Here is a 26,031-nt window from a genome sequence, read left to right on the forward strand (position 1 = left end):
TTCATGCCTAGAGTTATTATGAATCAAGGTTGAATGACAGGTTCATATCTCTTACCATTTATCAACTGGGAAATAACTTGTATTCTTATAAATTTGAATCAGTTCTCTATATATTTGAGAAGAGGCCTTTATCAGAAAAACTTACTGTAACATTGTTTTTTGCCTGTTTCTTGCTTTCCTTCTAATCTTGGCTGCATTAGTTTTGTTTGTGCAAAAACCTTTTAATTTAATGTAATAAAAATTATCCATTTTATATGTTGTAATGCTCACTATCTCTTGTTTGGTCAGAAATTCTTCCCTTATCCATAGATCTGACAGCTAAAACCTTCCATTCTCATTAATTTGTATATGGTATCACCCTTTCATGTCTAAATCATGAGCCCATTTTGACCTTATCTCAGTCTGCAGTGTGCAGTATTGGTCTATACCTCTGCCTAACTGCTTTCCAGTTTTCACAGCAATTTTGTCAAATACTGACTTCTTGTTCCAAAAGCTTGAATCTCTGGGTTTATCAAACACTAGATTACTATGGTCATTTACTACTGTGTGTTATGTATTAATCTATTCTACTGATCCACCACTATTTCTTAGCCAGTACCAAATTCTTTGGGAGCAGCTAGGTGGCACAATGGATAAAGCACCAGCTCTGGACTAAGGAGGACCTGAGTTCAAATCTGGCCTCAAACACTTGACACTTACTAGCTGTGTGACCCCTAGGCAAGTCACTTAACCCTCATTGCCCCACAAAAAAATAAATAAATAAAAATAAATAAAATAAAAAGGAAAAAAAAGTTCCAGCAGATGGGGATGCTACCTCAAGAAAAAACTGTTCAGGAAGTAAGATGTAACATTTCTCATTTTCCAGAGCAAGAAGTGAGGTGGTTTTTTCTTTAAAAGATGGCATTTGGAGAGCACCCCCTCCCCAACTCCAATACAGCTATATTTTAAGGTAAGAATTTGAAATTTTCAAAATATATTCAGCAACATTTACCTATGTTGAAGCAGCATGTAGTGGTAGAGAAAGCAGTGGACTAGAAATAAAGACACCGGAATTAGATGAAGAGGGATAGGGAGAAAGGAAAAAGGAGAGAAGAGAGGAGGAAGAGGGAAGGGGAAAGAACAACAGGGAAGAAGGAAGAAAGTGGTACTGGGGAGGAAGGGTGGGAAAGGGAGTAGAAAGCGAGAAAAGAGAAAGGAACAGGGAAAGGGAGAAGCAGGGTACTCAATCTAAAAAAAATGAGGGTAACAGATTAGGTGATCACTAAGGTCTCTTCCAACTCTACAATTCAATGATCTAATTCAGAGTGCTTAAAAAACGATGAATGTGGGCAGCTAGGTGGCACAGTGGATAGAGCACGGGCCCTGGATTCGGGAGAACCTGAGTTCAAATCTGGCCTCAAACACTTAACACTTACCAGCTGTGTGACCCTGGGCAAGTCCCTTAACCCTGATTGCCTCACAGAAAGAAAGAAAGAAAGAAAGAAAGAAAGAAAGAAAGAAAGAAAGAAAGAAAGAAAGAAAGAAAGAAAGAAAGAAAGAAAGAAAGAAAGAAAGAAAGAAAGGAAGGAAGAAAGGAAGAAAGAAAGAAAGGAAGAAAAAGAAAAAGAATGAATGCCTGGGGCAACTAGGTAGGGCAGTAGATAAAGTACCGACCCTGGATTCAAGAAGACCTGAGTTCAAATCCGGTCTCAGACACTGGACACTAGCTGTGTGACCCTGGACAAGTCACTTAACCCTCATTGCCCCATCAAAAAAAGAAAGAAAGAAAGAAAGAAAAACAACAAATGCCAACACTGGTCAATCTATTCATTGAAGAGATATGAGTGCTTGCTATTTACATGGCACTAAAATTCAATTTCTAAGCTTCACACTTGTGTTCTCTGAAAGCATAATTTACTTGGATGTAGAATTAGAAAGGGTGTGAATTTTAAAGCAACAGCTATGCAAATTTTTCATTAGGGTTACATTACACACACACACACACACACACACACACTCTCTCTCTCTCTCTCTCTCTCTCTCTCTCTCTCTCTCTCTCTCTCTCTCTAGGGCAGCTACATGGCACAGCAGATAAAGTGCTGACCTTGGAGTCAGAAGACCTGAGTTTAAATCCAGCCTCAGACACTTCCTAGCTATGTGAACCTGGGCAAGATACTTAACCCTGTTTGCTTCAATTCATCTGTAAAATGAGCTGGAGAAGGCAGACCCCACCAATATCTTTGCTTATGAAATAAGGCCAGTAATACAACTCTGAAAGACAAGAACTCTAATCAATGTGATGACTAACCAAGCACAAATCTAGAAGAAATATGCTTTTCCCCTCTTCTGATTGAGAAGTGATTGGCTCAGGACTACAGAAGGAGTTATCTTTCTTGAATATGACCGATGTGGGAATTAGTTTTGCTTGACTATGCATATTTGCTTACAGGGTTTTGTTTTTCTTTTTTTCAGTGGTGTTGATAGTATGAGATGGAAGGTTTTTACAAAACTGAAAAATAGATTTGAAGGTATTCCTTTTACTCCTCCCTCATTCTGTGGTTGAAGTCTCTCTCCACAGCTATGGTCTAAGCCTCTTTTATGTTCAAGGCTTCCTATCCTCAATCTGTCAGCACAAGATCCCACTGCCTAGTCCTTTTCCCCCTGCTCTTTATCTAGTCCACGATGTGGACTACAAGTTCAATATGAGTCAGCAGTGTGATGTGGCAATCAAAGAGACAAGTATAACTTCCAGGAATCACGTACCTCTGTACGCTGCCCTCCTCAGAACTTGCCTGGATTTTTATCTTCAGTTCTGCACACCACAGTTTAAGAACGATTTTGCTAAATTCGAGAGCAACCAGCATGGTGAAGAGCCTTGGGTCATGTGATACAATAATCATCATCATAATTGGCACCTATGTTCCAGGCACCATGCTCTAAAAACATTATTTTATTTTACCCTCAAAACAATCCTGGGAAGTAGATGTTCTTATCCTCATTTTAGAGTTGAGGAAATTGGGGTCAGCAGAGGTTAAGTGACTGGCCCACAGCCACATAGCTAGTTAGGCATGTAAGGCTGGATTTGAAATCAGGTCTTCCTGACTCCAGACCTAGCACTCTATCCACTGTGCCACCAGCTGCCTTCATATAATATATTATTTAAAGGAACTGGTTATGGTTAAGTTAGAGAAGAGACTATGGGGGGCAAGGATGCTATAACAGCTGTGTTCAAGTACAAGATGTCCCTAAAGTTTTAGGGCAGTTTAAAGGCAAGATTTTAGGGGCACTGTATACCTGAAAGGCTGTCAAGGAGAAGGGGAACTGGGCTACACAGTGGATAGAGCCCTGGGCCTAGAGAGTTGGTCATGACTGAAAATGACTGAACAGCAACATGAGAAAAAAAGGATATGTCTTTTTTGGCTTCAGATGGTAGCAACAGGAGTGGAAATTGCCAAGAGGCAAAAAACTATTTGTAAGAACATTAAACTGCCATAATTGATAAATGGAAACATAACCAAAGTCTTGATGGCAGTAAAAAGTTCCTAACAATTTTGGCTGCCCCAAAGTACAATAGGTTCTGTTCCCTGAAGGATTTGGAGCATAGACTGTATGTTTTAGTGTGAATTTCTTTTCAGGGCAAAGTTAGATCAGATGAGCACTGAAGTTCCTTCTGATTCTCAGATTCGATGAGCTCTTGTTTAAAGCACCTTTCTGTTCCTTTGAGACCTACAGACAAGCCCCTACCTTTCTGGATTTAAAAAATTACAACCATGATTTTATTATAGCTTTTTACATACATCAAACACTTTATATATAATCAGCCCCACAGCACTGGCAGATAAGAATTCTCCATCTTTTTCTACTCACATAAGCATTGGATTTTTTACATAATTGGTAAATGGAAAGCATAACTTTTTTTAGTGGTCCCTTTTAATTTCCATAATCCAGGTATAATGCCAGTACCTTCCTTCTGAGCCTATTCCCAATTTATCCTGTGTATATTTTGTTTCTACATAGTTCTTTACATTCGTCTCCCCCATTAGACTGTTTACTCCCTGACAGGTGGGACTGTTTTTTGTACCATCTCTAATGCTTAGCATTTTGCCTCAAATGTAGTAGGTGCTTAACAAGTGCTTGTGGACTTAACTTATATGGAATCTCTCTCTCTCTCTCTCTCTCTCTCTCTCTCTCTCTCTCTCTCTCTCTCTCACACACACACACACACACACACACACACACACACACATGCTATTCACCATCCAGTATACTTACTAAAGGAATAAAAATTATGTTGTTCTGAGATACCACCTCATATCTATCAGATTGGCTAATATGACAGAAAAGGAAAATGATAAATACTGGAGAGGATATAGGAAAATTGGGACTAATGCAAAGCTGGTGGAATTGTGGACTGATCCAACCATCTGGAAAAGTAATGTGCCCAAAGGACTATAAAACTATTCATATCCTTTGACACAGAAATACCACTACTAGGTCTATATCCCAAGGTGATAAAAATGAAAAATATCTATATATACAAAAGTATTTATAGCACCTCTTTTTGTTGTGGCAAAGAATTGGAAATTATGGAGATGGCTTAGGGATAGAAAGGAGTGCCAGAGTTTGAGCCCTGTTAAGAGCTCAGAAAATAACAGTAAAAAGGACCCGAGGCCTGGAGAAACATTCACCACACCCTAGGACTAGAACCAATTACAATAATAAGCTGTTAAAAATAAAACAAAATAAAATAAAAATAAAAATGAGTAAGGAAAGGAGAAAGAACTGGACCATGGACAGCTACTATGGGGATAGAAAAGATCCAGGTTCATATTCAGAGGAAGACAGTGAAGTTAAAACAGCCACTCCTAACTCAAAGAAAAAACAACTGATCTGGAGAACAGATCAAGGAGAGACAGTATTAAAAATTGTTATACTACCTAAAAGTTATGATTAAAAAGTCTTGATACAATATTTATAAGGAATTAATGAAGGAAAATTGCCCCAAAGTTTTACAATGAAAGGGTAAAGTAGAAATAGAAAAAAAAAATCCACTGATCACCACCTGAAAGATCTCAAGATGAAAATTTACAAGAATATCATAGTCAAGTTTCAAAGCTCCCTAGTTAAGGAGGAAAATACTGCAAGCAAGAAGAAAAAAAACAATTTAAAGACCATTTGGCTATAATCAAGATCACACAAGACCTAGAAGCTTCTATGTTAAAAGACAATAGGTCTTAGAAGATAATGTTTTGAAGAGCAAAAGACCTGAGGTTATGACCAAAAATAACTTGCCCAGCCAAGTTGAAGATAATCCTGAGGGGGGAAAAATGGACATTCAATGAACTGACTTTCAGATATTTGTGACAAAAAGACTAGAACTCAATGGAAAATTCAACATAGAAGACTCAGGAGAAACAAACATTCAAGACCAATTATAAAGGGCTTAATAAGCTCAAACTATTTACTTCTTATATTTGAAAATATTATCACATAAAGATTGTCATCATTGGGTGGTTTGAAAGAAAAGCTTGGGCTGAGCTGATTGAGATGGGTTGATTATAAAAAATAAAATTGGGCGGGGAGAGGTAAAGAGGAGCAATAGTTATTTCTTTCTTTTTTTTTTTTTTAAGTGAGGCAATTGGGATTAAGTGACTTGCCCAGGGTCACACAGCTAGTAAGTGTTAAGTGTCTGAGGCTGGATTTGAACTCAGGTACTCCTGACTCCAGGGCCGGTGCTCTATCCACTGCGCCATCTAGCTGCCCCAAGCAACAGTTATTTCATACAAATGAGGCATAAAAGGAAGAACTGCTATAGAAGCAACAAGTGGGGGTGGAGAACTGCTACTGTTTGAAGTTTATTCTCAAAAGAACTAAGTTAAAGAAAGAACAAATATACATTTAGAAGGGTATAAAAGACTTCTAAATGTATAAAGAAATGAGAGGCAGGGGATAGGATAAAGGAGGAACTTTTAGAAGGGTGAGGAGAGACGATAAGGAAAGGTCTCTTAGAGGGATAGGAAGATTAAAGAATAAGAGGGCAATGTAGTGGTTAGAAGTAAATAAGACCTGTAAGGAGGAATCAGGTAAACAGGATGAGAAGGATGAGGAAAAATAGGATAGAGGGAAATATACAACTAGTAATTATAACTCTGAATGTGAATAGGATGAATTTACCATTAAAAATGGAAATGGATAGCAGAACAGACTAAAAATCAGAATCTGACAATATGTCCTTTACAAGAAACACAATTAAAAATGAGAGATAGGGGCAGCTAGGTGGCGCAGGGGATAAAGCACCAGCCCTGGATTCAGGAAGACCTGAGTTCAAATTTGGCCTCAGACATTTGACACTTACTAGCTGTGTGACCCTGGGCAAGTCACTTAACCTTCACTGCCCTGCCAAAAGAGAGAGAGAGAGAGAGAGATACCCAAGAGAGTAAAATAAAGGGCTGGAGTAGAAGTTATTATGTTTCAGCTGAAGTGATAAAAGCTAAAACTATCATGATCTCAAAGTTAAAGCTAAAATAAATTCAATTAAAAGAGATAAAAAGGGAAACTATGTGCTATCAATATTGTTTTAGAAATGCCAGCAAATAGGGCAGCTAGGTGGTGCAGTGGATAAAGCACTGGCCCTGGAGAGTACCTGAGTTCAAATCTGGCCTCAGACACTTGACACTAGCTGTGTGACCCTGGGCAAGTCACTTAACCCTCATTGCCCCACAAAAAAGAAAGAAAGAAAGAAATGCTAGCAATAAGAGAAGAAATTGAAGGAATCCAAATGAGAAATGAGGTGATAAGCTATCTAATTAACTATGCAGTTAATTTCATGATATATTTAGAAAATCTTAAAGATTCAACTAAAAAATTAGTTGAAATAATTTCATAATTTTAGCACAGCAGGATGTAAAATAAACCCACACAAATTATCAGCATTTTTATATATCATCAACAAAGTCCTGCAAGAAGAGATAGCAAGAGATACCCCATTTAAAATAAGTATAGATGGCATACCTCAGAGTATATCTGCCAAAACAGATTTAAATAATTGGAGAAATATTAATTGTTCATGGGTAGACAGAGCCAATATAAAAATGACAATTTTACCTAACACATTTCTTCAATGCCAAATTAACAAAAATTGATTTTACTGATTTAGAAAAATAATAAAATTCATTTAGAAGAACAAAAGGTCAAGAATTTCATAGAAACAAATGAAAAAAAATGTAAAGGAAGGCAGTTCAGCAGTACCAAATCTCAAACTATTATAAGGCAATAAATATAAATCTAGTACTGGCTAAAAAATAGAAAGGTAGATCAGTGACACAGACTAGACATATAATACATAGTAGTGACAAATTAATTAAGTTTTGAGGATAAGAATCCATTGAGCATAAGACAATTGGACATAGCCCAAAATGTTTTAAGGAAATTGGGGTTGAGTGTGTGGAAATTTATTTTGATTTGGGGACCCTACCTTTAGGCTGAGATTAGAAAGCCTTAGGCCCTCAGGGTCTCTTCCCCTCCCCCTCTGCTTCAGCTGAGCCAAAGAGCCCCGTGGGCTGTACAAGACACAAGGTCAGACAGCTGGGGGGAAAAGCCCCCAGCCCCCTCCGACCTGAGTGGAGCTATCCGAAAGATCCCGGATAGCCTGTGCTGAGGCACAAGCTGCTCGAGCACACACACACACACACACACACCCCAACCAGCTACGGCTCTGGCTAGCGGTTTAGCTTGGTCTGTGGGGGCGCAGGAAGCCCCGAGATTTGAGTGGAGAGAAGAAAAGGTATATATAGACCTGGGAGTTAGATTAGAGGGGAGCTGAGCAGGGGGATGAGACGAACAGTAACACAGGACTAGGAGCAAGGAAGAAAGGCCTGCAGACAAGATTAGAGGAAGACAGACGAGAGAGGCTGAGAGGAGGTTCAGACAAGGAGATGGGGGAGGAGACAAACAGTAAGGCAGGACTAGGAGCAAGGAGGAAAGGCCTGCGAACAAGATTAAGAGAGGTGCACAAGATTAAAGGGGCGGCAAAGGCGGCAGAGGGCAGACTGACTGAGCAGACAGACAGAAGGTCGATGAGCAAGGAACACAGGGGTTCAGAGGTGACAGTAAGGAGAGGAAAGTTAGAAGCAAGGGGATTTACAAAGTGAAAGGGGCTTGGCTAAGGCCCTTATTGTATTCAAGAAGTTCCAAGCCCAGCAGGTGGGAAAGATGCAGTGGAAAGAGACCGCAGGAAAGCAGTCAGGTTGTACATTTTATTTCCCTGTATTCTTAATTTCAATAGTATCTCGTAAATAAACTCTGCTTAGATTATTTAGTTAAGAGGCTTCTTAATATTTTTCTTATCGATTTGGGAGTAGAGCAGTGTGGTAGAACTTTATAAACGGCCCACATTAAATTAACAGCAGTCAGATAGTCAGTTAGTCACAAGTCCCAGAATTAGTACCCCAATCAAATTAAAAGTTTTCTAAACCTATAATTTTTCATAAATCCAATTATATATATAATTTTTCTAGATTAGTTATAGTTAATAATTAATATTTTTTACAAGTGATTCACACAGCTAGTAAGTGTCTGAGGTGAGATTTGAACTCAGGTCCTCCTAACTCCAGAGCCAATGCTTTATCCACTGTAGTGACCCAGATGAAATTTGATGAAGTCTCTCAAAGAGAATTATTTGGGGGGGGGGGGGGGTTGTGAAGAACTAAGAGAGAAATCTGAGCCCCCCAAGATGTTGATTTTTAATAATTATTTCTCACAGAACATAGTACCTATCCGACTCATGGAGAGAACAATTTATGGATAAACAAGAAACAGAGAGCACTGTGAGGTGTAAAATGGATACTTTCAATTATATTAGATTAAAAAGTTCTTGTACAAATAAAGCCAATGTAGCCAAGATTAGAAAGAAAGCAGAGAACTGAGGGAGGAGGAGGAGAGAGGGGGATTTCATATAGTCTTTTAGATAAAAATCTCATTTCTCAAATATATAAAAAACTTTGTTAAATTTATAAGAATATGAATCATTTTCCAATTGATAAAGTGACCAAAGGGTACAAACGATTTTCGATGAAATCAAAACTATAGTCATATGAAAAAAATGCTCAATCATTATTGATGAGAAATTGAAAATTAATACAACTTTGATATATCATCTTACACTGATCAGATTGGTTAAAATGATAGATACCCTTCAATAAGGGAATGGCCAAACAAGTTGTAGTATATGATTGTGATGGAATACTACTGCATTATAAGAAATTATGAGCTAGTTGATTTTAGAAAACTATGGAAAGACTTGGTCTGATGAAGGAAGATGCTCTCTACCCCCAGAAAAAGAACTCATATGCACAGTATGGTTTTACATGAGAGAGAGAGAATGTGTGTGTGTGTGTGTGTGTAGGTACATATGTGTGTATATTTGTGTTTAGCTGTAGCCTTCTCTAGGATAGTGTGGTGGGAGGGAGAAAAAAAATAAAAAGTGCAAAGAACAAAAGAAAACTTAGAAGGAAACAGAATAGGTGGGTAGCTTTTAAGATAATATGTAGGGGCAGCTAGGTGGCGCAGTGGATAGAGCACTGGCCCTGGAATCAGGAGTACCTGAGTTCAAATCCAGCCTCAGACACTTGACACTTACTAGCTGTGTGACCCTGGGCAAGTCACTTAACCCCAAATGCCTCACTAATATATATATATATATATATATATATATATATATATATATATATATAATAAGTAGTATTTATTACATAATTTTTCCAAAAAAGGTAAACAGTTTGAAATAGAAATTCATGGTTTTATATTGAATCCTCTATGTTTTGCTGTGTATGCTGAAATGTGTTTTTTTCTCATTTTGTATTTACATTTCAAATTAATTAAAAAGTTTTTAAATTTAAAAAAATCCACCATTCATAAAATTAGACTAAAAAAGCTGAAAGGAACTTTTGTGATTGCCCATCTTAAACCCTTTATATAACAGATGAAGAAATTTTAATGATTATTTCAAAGTCACATAGCTTATGGCTTAGAATAAGGAATTTTAGAATTCAAAGGAATTTTTGAAATTATTTAGTTCAAAACATTTATTTTACTGATGAAACTGAGGCCCAGGGAGATTTAGAGTCTAGTCAATCAGTCAATAAAAATGTATTAAGCACCAACTATGTGCCAGGCACTATGCTAATCTCTGGGGACACAAAAAAAGAGAAAAGCCAGTCTCTGTTTTCAAGGTGCTCGCTTCTAATATGAGAGACCACATACAAATAACTATGACCAAACAGTACATACAGATATTTATTGAGTGATACATAGCTATTTGGTGACAACTTTAATTGTCAAATATTTATTAAGCACCTATTATAAACAAAGTATAGTGATAAATGTTAGGGGACAAATACATTTTAAATAATTACACAATCCCCTCACATAAAACATAGTCAAGTAGAGTGCTACAACACACACATAAACAACTATAGTATTAAATGATATAGGAAAAGTATACAAGTACAAAACCAGAGCTTTATAAGGTCTCATAGAGGCAATGATGATTATCGACTATAGAAAGTAGAATGGATCGGGAAATGCTTCATGGAGATGATCACATTTATTCCAAGCTTTAAAGTAGGATAGAGATTTGAAGGGTTGGGTAGCATGGCATTCCAGACATAGTTAACAGATTGATCAAGAAAACAGGACAAAGTTGTGTTCATTGAGAAGGAATTGTTTGGTTATTCGTATAAGAAAATGGTTCAACAACAACAACAAAATAATCTTCTAATTGTTTTTGTCTAGGTCAAGAATGAATGTTAGCAAATGAATTTATAGCTTCTTAACAAAAAAAAAAAAAAAGAAAAAAAAAAGAATAAGTTGTGTTCAAGAAAACAGGACAGGGGCGGCTAGGTGGCGCAGTGGATAAAACACCAGCCCTGGATTCAGGAGTACCTGAGTTCAAATCCAGCCTCAGACACTTACTAGCTATGTGACCCTGGGCAAGTCACTTAACCCCCATTGCCCCGCAAAAAAGAAAAAAAAAAAGAAAACAGGACAACCCAGGAAATGGGAGAGGAGTAATGTGAGATAAAACTAGAAAGAAAGGTAGTGCTAGTCTGTGGGAAAACTTGAATAATAGACCAATAGTTTTTTTCTTTTTAAAAATTTAATTTTATTATTTTTCAACTTTAGAAAAATCTTCCTCCCATCTCATACCATCACCACCATTAAAAAAAGAAATACAAAACTCTGTAAGCAAATATGCATAGTCAAGCAAAATTAATCCCCATGTTGGCCATATCCAAGAAATAAAACTCCTTCATCATCCTATGCCCATCACTTTTCAGTCAGAAGATGGAAAAAGCATATTTCATTAGGGGCCTTCTGAATCTGTGATTGGTTAGTCATCATGTTGATCAGAGTTCTTAAGTCTTTCAGAATTGTTTTATTGGCCTGATTTCATAAGTAAATAAGGAGCCATTGAGGGATTTTAAACAGTGAGAATGCCATGATCAGGTCATGAGGAAGACTAAGCTGGCATTAATATATGAAGGATAAGTTAGAACAGTGAAAGAAATCAATGTGAGAAGTAGCATTTAGAAGGCAGTTGTAATAGTTCAGGAAAGATATAAAGAGAGTATGTACCAGGATGGTGGCATTCAGAATAGAAAGGAGAAGTGGGGAAGATCTGAGAAAGATCGTGGAGGTAGAATTGCGAGAACCTGATATCTGCATATGAGAAGTAAGGAAGATGAAGGAATTGGGGGGGGGGGGGGGTTGCGAATGAGAGAATGACAGTGAGAGAACAAACATTTATTAAGCACTACTATGTTCCTAGAAGAGCACTAAGCTTTAGGAATATGAACACAAGCTGAGCGATAGCCTCTGTCCTCAAAGAGCTTACATTCTTACACAGGAAGACAATTCATAATAGGAAGCTGAAGAGGGATGGGCGGAGGGGTGGAAGGCTTGGAGAAATCAGATTGGAGCCTGAAGAGGAACATGTCTGGCCAAGTAAAAACACTTTACTTGGGGCGGCTAGGTGGCGCAGTGGATAGAGCACCGGCCCTGGAGTCAGGAGTACCTGAGTTCAAATCCGGCCTCAGACACTTAATACTTACTAGCTGTGTGACCCTGGGCAAGTCACTTAACCCCAATTGCCTCACTGAAAAAAAAAAAAAAAGAAGAAAAAAAACCACTTTACTTAAAACAGATTCTGGGAGAAATCAACCCATTAGAAGAAGAGGATGCAGGGAAACACTGCAGGTAACCCCATGGGAGATAGGATGAATGGTGATTTCATAGGCAGAAATACTGATGACAGAAGGAAGAGCAGTGTTGGGAGACAGATAGTAAGTTCATTTGAAATATGTTGATTTTTGAAGTTTTAGTGAGACATGTAGGTGGAGATACCCCATATAACTGAGGAACCAATTGAGATTAGGTATAAATTTATAGCAGACTCAGTCCTCACATTATATTGATTGACCTTCTCTGGCCCTGTTCAGCAGCATGACTAAGAAGAGGAGAAACAGTTAAAGAAACACAGGGCTTGGATTTGGCAAGGATGAATGAAGCAAGGCCTACATTATATGGGGGAAAGAGCAGCCTGAAAGAACTGTTAAGACTACTTCTTAGGATGCGTAGGATGAGAATAACTGACAAGAAAAAGCAGAAATGGTCAATTTTTATATATTTGTTTTTTCCTCCATGACTAAAGTTTGCATTGGAAAGGCTGGGACAAAACATGATAGCTGAAGTCTCTCTGACATTCATTATATTAACAGTGACTTTCTCCAATAGGAACCATATGATGTTCAGTAAGTTATACGCCTTGGTTGAAGGGCTTTCCACATTCATTATATATAGTGAATGATATGAACACATGTTGAGTAAGGTGTCTGGTCTGGAGAATCATTACTACATTCAAAAAAAGTTTCTTCCCCAAGTCTTCTCTTCTCCAGGCTAAGCATACATACCCAGTTCCTTCAACTTACTGTCTGTCATATGGCATCTCACTCTATACCCTTCACCATTCTGTTGCTTTCATTTGGATATTCTCTAATATCTTGTACCCCAAAATGCACACTTACCCTCTTCTCTCACCTCTTTATACTCTCAATGATCTCATGAGTTCTCAGGGATTCAATCATCCACATTCAGATGATTCCCAAATGTACACACTGAGCTTTATTTTCACATTACCAGGTGCCTACTGACATTTCTACCTAAATATCTCATTGACATTTCAAACACAATATGTACACAACAGAACTCATTTTCTTTCCTGTTAAACCCATTTCCTCCCTCGTAACTTCTTTACTTATGTTAAGGGTACCACTATCCTTCCAATCATTCAGATTCACCCCTTAGGAGTCATCTTTAATTCTTCACTCTACCTCACCCCTATATTCAACTAGTTGCCAAGTCTTGTCAATTCTCTATCTCTATAACATTTCATCTGCTTCCTCTCTAGTCACATGGCCATCACCCTCTCAACACCTGTGTCCTGGACTACTACAAAAGCCTTCTCTAATTTTTCCTCCTTTTCTCGGGTCTCCCCTTTCTCTTAATTCATCCTCCACAGAGCTGCCATATTGATATACCTAAAGCACATGTCCAACAGCATCACTCCCTTGTTGAATGAACTTCAGTAGCTACTACTGATAATAGTATTCAGAATATAAACACCTCTGTCTGGAACGGCAGGCATTTTACAATCTATCATATTTCTAGACTGATTTCACATTACTCCCATTCATGTACCCAATGTTCCAGTCAATTGACTAACATTATAAAAAACAAAATTAATTTTATTTTAATAGGCAATAAGTCTTTACTAACATGGTGGTCATTTCAACTTAGATGTAGTCATATCTTCTTTTTTTTTTTTTTTGCGGGGCAATGGGGGTTAAGTGACTTGCCCAGGGTCACACAGCTAGTAAGTGTCTGAGGCCGGATTTGAACTCAGGTACTCCTGAATCCAGGGCCGGTGCTCTATCCACTGCGCCACCTAGCCGCCCCCGTAGTCATATTTTCTTAGAGCAAAGATCAAAACCAATTAGTTAGAAATATAGATGGTGGGAGCAGCTAGGTGGCACAGTGACCCTGGATTCAGGAGGACCTGAGTTCAAATCCGGCCTCAGACACTTGACAATTACTAGATGTGTGCCCCTGGGCAACTCACTTAACCCTCATTGCCCTGCAAAAAAAAAAAAAAAAAGTAATTGATAGAGGGAAAAATTAACTTGCAAGAAGTTTGGTAAATCACCTCAAAATCATTTAGGAATAAAAGGAAGAACAATATGATATGAATACAGAGAAACATGGAAAAATTTACATGAACTGAGGCAAAGTAAGCAGAGCCAGAAAAATAAGATATACAGTAACTACAACACTCTAAATGAAAAGTACAACCACCATAAGGCAATCAAAATTGTGAATTGTTGTGAAACTTAAAAAAAAAAAAACTTGGCCCCAAGGAGATATAAGAAGGCAACTGTCCTCCGTCCTTTGTAGAAGTCAGAGTCCATGGGTGTGGAACACTACATTTAACATCAGATTTTTTTTTTTTCCATTGACTGGTTCTGAATTTTTTTCTTCCTCTTTTAAAAAAGGTCTTTGTCATAGTGAAAAGTTGTTTGGCAGGGAAAAGGGGACAAATGTGGTGGGAAATCTAGGCAAGGTAAAAACAAAATATATCGGGGCAGCTAGGTGGCACAGTGGATAGAGCACCGGCCCTGAAGTCAGGAGTACCTGGGTTCAAATCCGGCCTCAGACACTTAAAACTTACTAGCTGTGTGACCCTTAACAAGTCACTTAACCCCAATTGCCTCACTTAAAAACAAACAAACAAACAAACAAACAACAACAACTATATATATATATATATATATATATATATATATATATATATATATCAATACGAATCCAGTTAAAAAAGAAAGTGAAAGAAAGAAATCAGCAAAGATGATAAAAAATGGATATAGTTGGGAGGGGAGAGAGGGAAGGAGGGATAAAAATTGGAACTCAAAACTATAAATAAAAATGTTTATTACTCTAAAAAATGGATATAGTCAATGTTGGAGGGGCTATCATAAGACAAGCATATATTAATATATTATAGGTAGAAAAATGAATTAATCCATGCAATCTAGAAAATAATTTGAATTATAAAAAGTGATTAAAATGTTCACTCCTTTTGACCAAGTGATACCACTACTGCCCATATAGCCATATTCCAAGAAGATCAAAGTCGCATAAATACCAAAAGATCACAGCAGCATGTCTAGCCATAGTGACAGAAACAAAATGGGTACCCATCAATTGGAGAATGGCTAAACAAAACTTTGATATATGAAGGTTGTGTGTGTGTGTGTGTGTGTATAAAATACCTTGCATGTATACAGTAGAACATAAGAGAAGATTCAAAATAAAACTATAAATTTCCATTTCAAGAAAACGGGCTATGTACTTTTTACTTTATTCCTCCTCCCACCCCCAAAAACAGCAGATCAATTCTTGAGCTATCTGAAAGGGAAGAATACAAATGATTGGAAAATAAGATTTTACCACTACTGAAAAAGACAAGGGAGAAGACATCAATAAATATTAAAAACATATGGCGGGCAGCTAGGTGGCGCAGTGGATAAAGCACCGGCCCTGGATTCAGGAAGACCTGAGTTCAAATCCGGCCTCAGACACTTGACACTTACTAGCTGTGTGACCCTGGGCAAGTCACTTAACCCCCATTGCCCCGCAAAAAAAAAAAAAAAGTAAATTAGTAAAAAAACATATGGCTACTTTCTCATCTCTACAAAACCTTGAGAAAAACCAGTATGTCTACTGAGGATATGCTTGATGAATATATAAGAAGGAAACAACCTTTCCCAAGTAATATTCTATAGCAGACCTTATCTTTAGTTATACAGCTGACAAAGATTCCATTTGTTCTTCCTGCTTGACAACTGTCTTAAAATCACAGAATATTCCTTGAAAGATGGAACAGATAATTTTACTTGATGACACTGATTATTAATATGAAACAAGGTATCCAACATTACATGTATCACTAATTAGGTTCTTACTACATCTCATCTTGGCACCTTCTTAGAGAATCACTAACCTTCCTGGGTAATTTGGCTATCTGAAGGGAGCCTAGCAGAATTTGATCTTCTAGCAACTAGTTACATAACTATAGTAATCCTTTGTTCCTGAATTACTCTTATTTCCCTTGCTATCAAACTGATATAGTAATACAGCTATATTGTATCAAAATGTATTTGACCTACTTCAAAAAAGCTAAATTTTATGAGAATTTATGCTAATTCTTAAGGTAACATTTAACCAATCTTTAAATATGAAAGACCAGAAGCATGACATCAAATAAACCCTCAGCACTCTTATCCAAGGTTAGTTCATTCTCTAATAAAGTTGCAAGCACTAGGAACCAAAGAATTAATCATTTCTGAGTTTGTCAAGTCAGAATAAGCAAAACCCTCATATTAAGTTTTTCTTATCTGCCTATTCCAGCTTCTAATAAATTGACATCCCTCTTACTTTCTTCCGATGGTCTTTGCTGTTTTATAATGAAAGGATTTACCTTAAATACTATTTAATTTTAAACCTCGAGTCCTTTCAAAAGTAGATAAAATACATGCCTTAAAGAAATATTGTTTCAAATCCGGCCTCAGACACACTTAACACTTACTAGCCGTGTGACCCTGGGCAAGTCACTTAACCCCAATTGCCTCACCTCCAAAAAAAAAAAATTTGTTTTAAAGCTGATATTAAAAATATAAATGATATATGCAAATCCCTAATTATTGTAATTTCCAAAAAAAATTTAACCTCTACCACCCATTTGCCCTGTTTCCTCCTTTCTAATAAGGGAAATAGTGTATATAGTGGAAAATTACTAGCTCTGCAGAGAGAGGACCTACCTAGGGTTCAAATGCTATCTCTGATGATTACTACCTTTGTTACCTTAGGCAAGTCACCCAGGGTCTCAGGGTCTCAGTTTGCTTTATGTGTAAAATGAAGAGGTGGGACCAGATGCCCTCTGAGGTCCCTTGCAATTTTAGATTTCTGATCCTATTAAAAATTCAGACAGCCTAAGAAATTTGTTGGGTTTTTAATCATAACAAAAAATAAAGTAGGGAGGAGCTTAAGGAATTTGAAGAAGTTTGCCAAGATAAATTATCTTCACTAAGCCACACCTCTATCTGTGTAACCAACAGATACTACTCATGCAAAAGATGTAATGACAAACCCAAACAAGGAGATGGTTTGAAAAGCAATATTCAATCGTTTATGTATTATTTCTCTGCGCTCAATGACCGTGTCTTATACTTCTTTATACCTCTCACAGTACTTCCATTGTACCTAACACAGGCTCCTAAACACAGTAAGAACTTCATAAAAGTTTATTGATTGAAATTCAATGTTCAAGAGAAAAACAGACTCCCTTATTACATTTTGTGTTTGCTCAAGGAGTGAAAAGGTTGTGAAATTACAGCAACCCTTTGGTGCCAATGTAAGGGGGATGGGGTGTGTGAGAAAGAATGGCATTTTCCAATGCTACACAGTATGATTCTGGTTCCCTGTCCACAGCACTCAAATTCGTGAAACTAAATGAGATCAAAGAGAGTAAATTAACATTACTGAAATGGGTTAGGACTTCTTGTTTCCTCTGTGGTTTCTCCCCAAGAGACAGTTCTTTTCTCAAATGCCAACAAGCTGCACGAGGTACTGTGACGAAAGAGTCAAAGGAGGTTGGCGGCCTGAATATGGAATCAGGGTGAGGTGCTCCCTTTAATATCACAGCCTACTCAGCCCTTAGAATATAGTCACCCTATTTTAATCATTCAAATTCCCCATTCTTGTGGGTTTCAAGAAGAAGCTAAGCTGCCCCCTTGCCCAGAACACTCATGTATTCATTAGTCTATTTTCCCAAAGTGGGAGTGGGCTCAAAGTTCAGATGCAGACTTTACTCTAGTAGATCAGCACTTAAGATTTTTATTCTAGTTCACAAAAGCTGGCTCCTCTTTCTGCTGACTCATTCCTCAGTACACACTGACTGCCTTGTTATTTAGTGTTCCAACAATGTCCCAAACAAGGCCTAATAGGAAACAGCATATTAATACTAAGAAGGCACTTAAGAGGCAGAAACTGTGTGGCAGAGCAGATAGGCATGATCCAGTACGTTTTTCCAAATTTCATCCAGCAGAGGCCACATACACAAAGATGGAATCTGGACCCTGACTCTTTGTACAAAATGGACATACATTAAAACAAACACACACACACACACACACACACACACACACACACACACACACACACACACACACACACACCACTACCACCACCACCACCACCAAAATCCCGTTCCCAATAGCCAAGGTTTAAAGTCAGACCTCTCTTTTCTACCACTCTATTTCCATTATGGAAGCCAGCCTCAGCATGACATTACCAGGATAAAGTTGCTGCTAGTTAAACTACCTAAATATGGTAAACTGTAATCACATATACTTTGTCATAGTCAAAAACCAAATCTAAATCATACCTTTTAAACTGCCTGATTACTAAAGGGAACCACATGGAAATTGGAGAGCTCTGTACACTATCACAATGTACAGTAATCTTGCTTCATCCATCCATCTATGGGCCAATATATCTTCTACAATATTAATGCTCTCCTCTTTCCCTCAGTACTTTTCCAAATGGTATAACAGCAGCCAGCTCAAAGCCAATAAAGCTTAACACTCTGTCTTACTTGGGACTCTTACTTCACTACTACCATTGGGAAGTTTACAAGGGAATAGTGCTAAAAGGGAAAGAGTTTTCAAATTCGGCTTGGAGTGGTCTTATTTTTCTTGTCATTACTCATGTCATCTACAATGCACTGAGGGCTCTGAGCAAGAGCACAAAGTAATATCAGTCAAGTTCAAGGAGTTTTTATCCCAAACCCAAGGCAAAAAGTCCCTGAATTCAAGACCAAGGGAAAAGAGATCCTAAAGTAACATCCAAATATAGTTGACTCCACTGCTATGGAGAGGACCAATCTTTTTGATAAATAAGTAGATCTTATCCAGATTATAAGAGTAGTTCAATTATGAGAAAAGTTGCAAGAAACAGATGACCCATTTAACTATGTCTCAATGAACCATCTGGGATAAGGTTCACTAGAATTTATACAGGTGTTCCAAAGGTGCTTAAAGCTGGAACTAGACATTTAGGACACTATGTCCAGTTATAAGACCGTTTTTTTTTTTGGGGGGGGGGGTAAGGACCTGTCATTATTGTGGGGAACTCTCAGTATGGAAATTCCATCTACCAATTGGAATCTTGTCTGTAATTTATAATCTTTTTGTTTGTTTTTTTGTTTTTTTTCGGGGAAATGAGGGTTAAGTGACTTCCCAGGGTCACACAGCTAGTAAGTGTCAAGTATCTGAGGCCGAATTTGAACTCGGGTCCTCCTGAATCCAGGGCCGGTGCTTTATCCACTGCACTACCTGGCTGCCCCCCCCCCCCCCCCCCCCCGTAATTTATCATCTTAAAGAGCTTCCAGGGACGCTAAAATGTTGTGATTTTGCCAACGTCACATAGCTAGGATGTATCTGCGGTAGGATCTAAACTTTGGTCTTCCTGACTCCAGTGCTGACTCTATCCACTATTCTATACAATCATTCTTTTGTACTTATTATGTACCAAATGTGTCAGAGTTTGGACAAAGTACAACACCATCCTTAATTAGGGAATTCCTATAGCCAATTTACTCATTTCATACCACAGTCACAGATTAGAATTTCAACTCAGAGCTTCCTCAATCTCCACAACCCAAAAGTTCCTGTTGACCAAAAGCTAAGTTTTCATCTTTTTAATGTAATCATAGGAAGTAATGACAGCTCACTCTTCCAGAGAAAAATTCACATGGCAGAGACCTCTAAGAGACCTCTAAAAGCAGCTATCCTAATTAGCTCTAATGTCTGTATCACTGCAGTTCTAGTAGTTCTTCCTATAGATGTTTTTGGATTTTTTTCCCCTGACATCATACCCTATTTGAAGAGTCAAAATATTATATCTATCCCTAGATCCTATTACTCAAAGAGAGTAAGAAGATCTATAAAACCACAATTTCTACTACATCTAAATGATCTCTCTATAATAAGTATTTTGGGACATAAACCAGCTTACTACCCACTTATAAGCACCTACTTATAAGCACTTGACTTTCCCTAAATAGATCATGTTATTTTTAACAGATCCCACGTCAAACCTAGCATGCAAAATAGCTGTGAATTTGATATAAAAGACCAATAGATCTCTGTACTCTCTGTCAGCTATCCAAAACTAAATATAAAAAGAAAAACCTCAAACCATTACAACTTTCTGATTCAGAGAGCTATTATTTATCTGTCAGCCAACTTGGTTTACCTAAAATTATCAAGAGCAATTGACTGGTATAGGCATTCCAAAAGAAATCTTTAAAAGTTACTTACATTTAGTTTCAGAATATAAACTACCATGTTTGGTTTCCATCATTTTTATCTAATTATATTTTGCTTAAACTAATACTAAAATCAGTTTGTGTTCACTGAACACACACCAGCCAGAAATTGGAGGAAGCTGGTCCAGATTTAAAATTTGGCACAAATCATCCATTAAGTAATTAAAAGGTGATCGTAGCAAATAATGATCACACCTTTATTTACGAAATAGAAGCAAAAGTCCTAATGTTTAAAGGACAGAGAAACTACAGAGGTCTGGAAACAGAGTTTTGTGACCAGTTTAGGTTTAGAAGACAGATTCTTAGTCTTGCATAATATGACAAATGAGTGGCAGAATGTAGTGGATGATTAAATTAAAGATGATTTCTATGTTCCTGTCTAACAATGAGATCTGTGAATTGAGACAGGAACCTAGATCCATTATTTTTTTACTAAATCATGCTCCTTTTCCAGTATGTCTGTTAATAATATTACAGATAGGGGCAGCTAGGTAGTGCAGCAGATAGAGCACCGGCCCTGTAGTCAGGAGTACCTGAGTTCAAATCCAACCTCAGACACTTAACACTTACTAGCTGTGTGATGCTGGGAAAGTCACTTAACCCCAATTGCCTCACTAAAAAAAAATAATAATAATAATATTACAGATATAGACAGTCAGGACCTTGATCAAAAAAGGAATTCCCTTTAGTTAGAAATTAGGGTTAGACTAATACCTTATACCATATTCTGCAATAAATTCAAAATGGATACATTAACTAAATGTTAAAGATCATGCTATAAGAAACAATTATAAGAGGGGCAGCTAGATGGCACAGTGGATAGAGCACCGGCCCTGGAGTCAGGAGGACCTGAGTTCAAATCCGGCCTCAGACACTTAACACTTACTAGCTGTGTGACCCTGGGCAAGTCACTTAACCCCAATTGCCTCACTAAAAAAAAAAGAAAAAAGAAACAATTATAAAAGAAGCAGATTAATTTTCACAATTATGGGTAGGATAAGACTTTTTTTTTTTTAAGTGAGGCAATTGGGGTTAAGTGACTTGCCCTAAGGTCACACAGCTAGTAAGTGTTAAGTGTCTGAGGCCAGATTTGAACTCAGGTCCTCCTGACTCCAGGGCCGGTGCTCTATCCACTACGCCACCTAGCTGCCCCAGGATAAGACTTTTTAATCAAAAAAGGATAGTTAAGCCAATCACAAAAGACCTAGATGACTCAGATTACATTAAATTACAAAGCTTCTGCACAAATAAAATTAATGAATCCTGGATAAGGAAAGCATCAATTGGGGAAATAATTTTTGTCTCTAATAAGGGTTTGGTATCTAAGATGATAGACTCAACAGAAATATATAAGAGTAAAAACCATTCCTTAATAGGCTAACTACTGGTCCAACAGAACAAACAATTCCCAAACGAAGAATTGCAAACTATAAACAATTGTATGAAAGAATGATTCAAATCACTGATAATAAAGAGAAATGAGGACCCAAACAACTCTGAATTTTCACTTAATATTCAGCAAGTTAGTAAGATGACAAAAGATGGGAATAGATAATGTTGGCAGACCTGTGAATTTGTACAACCACTTGAGAAAGCAATCTGGAATTACAAAAATAAAGTGGCTCAAATTCCACACCCTCTGACCCAGAGATTCCTCTGCTTAGTAAGAAATTCACCTGCAGAAGATAAATGACAAAAAGGTTCCCTATACACCAAAATTTTATAGCAGCACTTTTTGTGGTAGCAAAGAACAGAAAACAAAGTAGACGTCCACTGACTGAGAAATAGCTAAACAAACTGTGGGACATGAATATAATATAATATTACTGTGCTGTAAGAAACAACTAAAATGATGATTATGTACAGAGAAGGAGAGAAAGATTTACTATGAACTGATACAAAATGAAGACCCAGGAAAATAATATACACAATGACAATAATATAAATGGAAATAACTGCCCTGAAACAGTGAAAAATGAATGCTGCAAGGTTATAAGGAACTAGTTTGGTCCCAAAGAAAGATGGGGAGGCGGGGGGGCCCGGGTTATCCCATCTCAAGAATCCTAAACTTCAGTGAGCTAAATGTATGTGTTTGGGGAGGAGATAGCCCTTTTCCAAAAGGAAGCAGATTAACAGTGGGCACTGAAGTGGCCACCATACTTCCAACCTGGGTGAAGCAGGGAGACCCAGTCTCAAAAATAAATAAAATATATGAATGTAATGGAATTCTATTGTGCTGTAAGAAATGATGAGCAGGAGGATTTCAGAGAAACCTGGAAGGACTTGCATGAACTGATGATGAGTGAGATGAGCAGAACCAGGAGAACATTGTACACAGTATCATCAACATTATGTGTTGATCAACTGTGATAGACTTGATTCTTCTTGGCAATACAACGGTACAAGATAGTTCCAAAGGACTCATGATGGAAAAGGCTCTCCAAATCCAGAAAAAAAAGAAAAGAAAAAGAACTGTGAAATATGGATGCAGATTGAACCATACTATTTCTTTTGTTTTTGGTGCTGTTGTTTTTCTTTTTTGAGGTTTTTCCTTTTTGCGCTGATTCTTCTCTTATAACATGACTAATGCAGAAATATGTACATATATAACCTATATCAGATTACTTACTGTCTTGGGGAGGGGGTAGGGAAAAAAATTTGAAACTAGAAATCTTATAAAAACAAATGTTGAAAGCGATCTCCACATGTAACTGGAAAATAATAAAATACTTTCACAATTAAATAAATAAATAAAATAAACATTGCATGTAACATCAGAATTTGAATGTTCTTGGTTTGGGATGTATTGATCAGTTTCCCTGAATTGTTTTCTTCTCTTTTTCTTTGTTTAAAAAAGTCTATTATAAGGGCTGATTCCCTGGGAAAGGGGAAGGGATATAGAAGGAAATGTAGGCAATGTAAAAATAAATACCAATAAAAATATATGGGTTTTTTTTAAAAGAAACTCCCAGAAAAAAAAAAGAAAGAAAGAAACTCCCAGGGGCAGCTAGGTGGCACAGTGGATAAAGCACTGGCCCTGGATTCAGGAGGACCTGAGTTCAAATATGACCTCAGACACTTGACACTTACTAGCTGTGTGACCCTGGGCAAGTCACTTAACCCCCATTGCCCCACAAAAAACAAACAAAAATTTAAAAATTAATAGAAACTCCCCCCAAATCCAATAAGGTAGGAAAGAACTATAAGAAATTTCTCTAACTAAATTCTGAAAGAAGGTGAAAACTATGGTTAAAAACAAAACAAAAATAAAATAATTCCTCTTTGGAAAAAGAGAGACACCATGTCATAAAACTATTTCTTAGCATGTCATAGCAATGTAACAGTATATCAATGTAATTAAGAATGATCAACAGGAATATCGAAATAGAAAAAGACATGAAATAGTGTGAAATTATATGAGCAAGATGAAAATAACAGCTTCAGTGATTTCAACTATATAAAAAGGATATAGGAGCACAAAAGTGGACAAAAAAGGAACTGATAAGTTTTTAGTGGTTATAGTTGCCTACACGTCAAAATTCATTTAAAAAATATAAACTTTTAAGTCTTCATAATAAAGTTGTTTTTCTTTTTTTTAAGCACTAAAAACTCCTTGACCCAATGGAGAACAGAAAAAAACTAGATAAAGTTGTTCTGATTCAGAAAGTAACTAGTAGCCTGCATGGAAAGTAAGAGGATGAGTCCTAGTCCTGCCAGTAATTTGACATGAAACTCTGGCGAACAATTTCTCTTTCAGTTTTTCTATCTATAAAATTAGTATGATAATACTTGACCCTACCCTATTTACCTCATAAGTACAATAGTGAAGAGGAGAAGGTATAGTGGAAAAATTAGCCCGAGAATTGGCAGACCTGAATCGGTCACTAAATAGCTGTGTAATCTTAGGCAAATTACTTAACTTTTGATTCAGTTTCATCTGAAAAATAAAAAGTTTGGACTAAATAACCTGTGTGTGTATAAATTTTCACCAGCTCTTACATTGTCTAAGGTGCCTTACTATTATTCCATTGACAGAAAAATATGACCTGGGGACAGATCTTTCCAATGGAATCACAGCTAATCAACTGAAGTCTGCTCTGACTTAAGTAATTGCATAGAGGAAAAAGAAATTCTCAGCAACAAATAAAGATCTGTAAAACAAATGAACTGAAGAGAATCTATAGCTTGAGGCAAAGCTTGGCTCTACTAATGTCTGGTTATCATGTTTATAAAAGAAAATTTTAAAGAAGCATGGAACAAAACAAGTACAATCAGCTCAACACAAATATGAAAAAATACTGTTATCTTAATACCAGTCTTCAAAACTACAAGACTTGATAATTTGTATGGAGAGGTTAATTATTGAGATACTAGCTTCAATATAGTGTTTGACAAATTAAAATGCACGCCCCCCCCCCTCCAATCTTCTCATGCCAGAAGGGATGAGAATTAATTAGTAGCAGCAGCTTCTGCAAGGATGTGCAAAGAAAAGTGGAAGGAAACCGACTTTAACTCAAAATGAACTCATTTTATCTGCATGATTAGTAGAGCTGGTCAAGATGTAAACAACTAGAAATTAAAACCAGTAGCTAAAATAGTGAGATTACCTATAGATCTCATAGATTACCCAATGGTCTCATGAAAAACACCACTGGGAGGGGCAGCTAGGTGGCGCAGTGGATAAAGCACCAGCTCTGGATTCAGGAGGACCTGAGTTCAATGCGACCTCAGACACTAGACACTTACTAGCTGTTTGACCTTAGGCAAGTCACTTAACCTTCATTGGCGCCCCCATCGCCCCAAAAGAAAAGAAAAACACCACTTCGGCTGGATTCATCGGCCCTCCACCCAATAAACTGATCATTCAAACAGCTGTATCCCTTAATTATATTCTGGTCACTTGCCAATGACCAGGGATCACTGCTCTGCCCCGGATTTCTGGGTCACTATGCATTAGAATTTGCAAATTTAAAAGTTCTATATAAATGAAGGGCATTATCATTGTCCCTTTCTACATACGACTAACAACCCAGTGGTGTCTATCATATGCAGGTCTTCTGGGCCAGCAAGCACCCTGATAGCAGGAATACGCTGATCTAAACTTCGTGCCTCGTCAGTGGCTGTAGCGACGCCGGGCAGGCAGAGCTAAGGGTCAGTGTCCGCACCGTAGTGCTCTCTCCCCCGGGGCAGGGCGCGCTCCAACCAGGACCGGCTCCCGTCCCATGACCAGCTCACCCTCCGCGGCCACTTTCTCCTGCGGGTTTCCGCGACCTCACCTGCCTGACGTCTGCTTCGCTTCTAACCGCCGCTGTCAATAACCCAGCGCAGATTACTTCCCCAACCGCAAGCCAGGGTCCCCAAGTCAGGGCCCCCCTCCCCCAGCCAATTCTAAGCACGCCCCAGGCCCTCCTGCACCCCGAATCTGCAAAGGCACCGGGAGGGAGCCCCGAGTCTAATGACCCCGCTCGCCGCCCCCCGCCCGGCCCCGTTCTCTCCAGCGCCAATCCCCGACCCCGCTGTCAGCCCTTTCGTTGACAGATGGGGAAACTGAG

At 37.8% G+C, this 26,031-nt stretch overlaps 1 protein-coding gene across 3 annotated transcripts in view; it reads right to left on the bottom strand.

The window, feature by feature from the left end:
* The window catches only part of PCYT1A (phosphate cytidylyltransferase 1A, choline), a 94,504-nt gene that overhangs the window by 44,068 nt on the left and 24,405 nt on the right, over positions 1-26,031 (bottom strand). The window lies entirely within an intron of this gene.

This window comes from Dromiciops gliroides, chromosome 3, assembly GCF_019393635.1.
Source record: "Dromiciops gliroides isolate mDroGli1 chromosome 3, mDroGli1.pri, whole genome shotgun sequence".
Taxonomy (NCBI): Eukaryota; Metazoa; Chordata; class Mammalia; order Microbiotheria; family Microbiotheriidae; genus Dromiciops; species Dromiciops gliroides.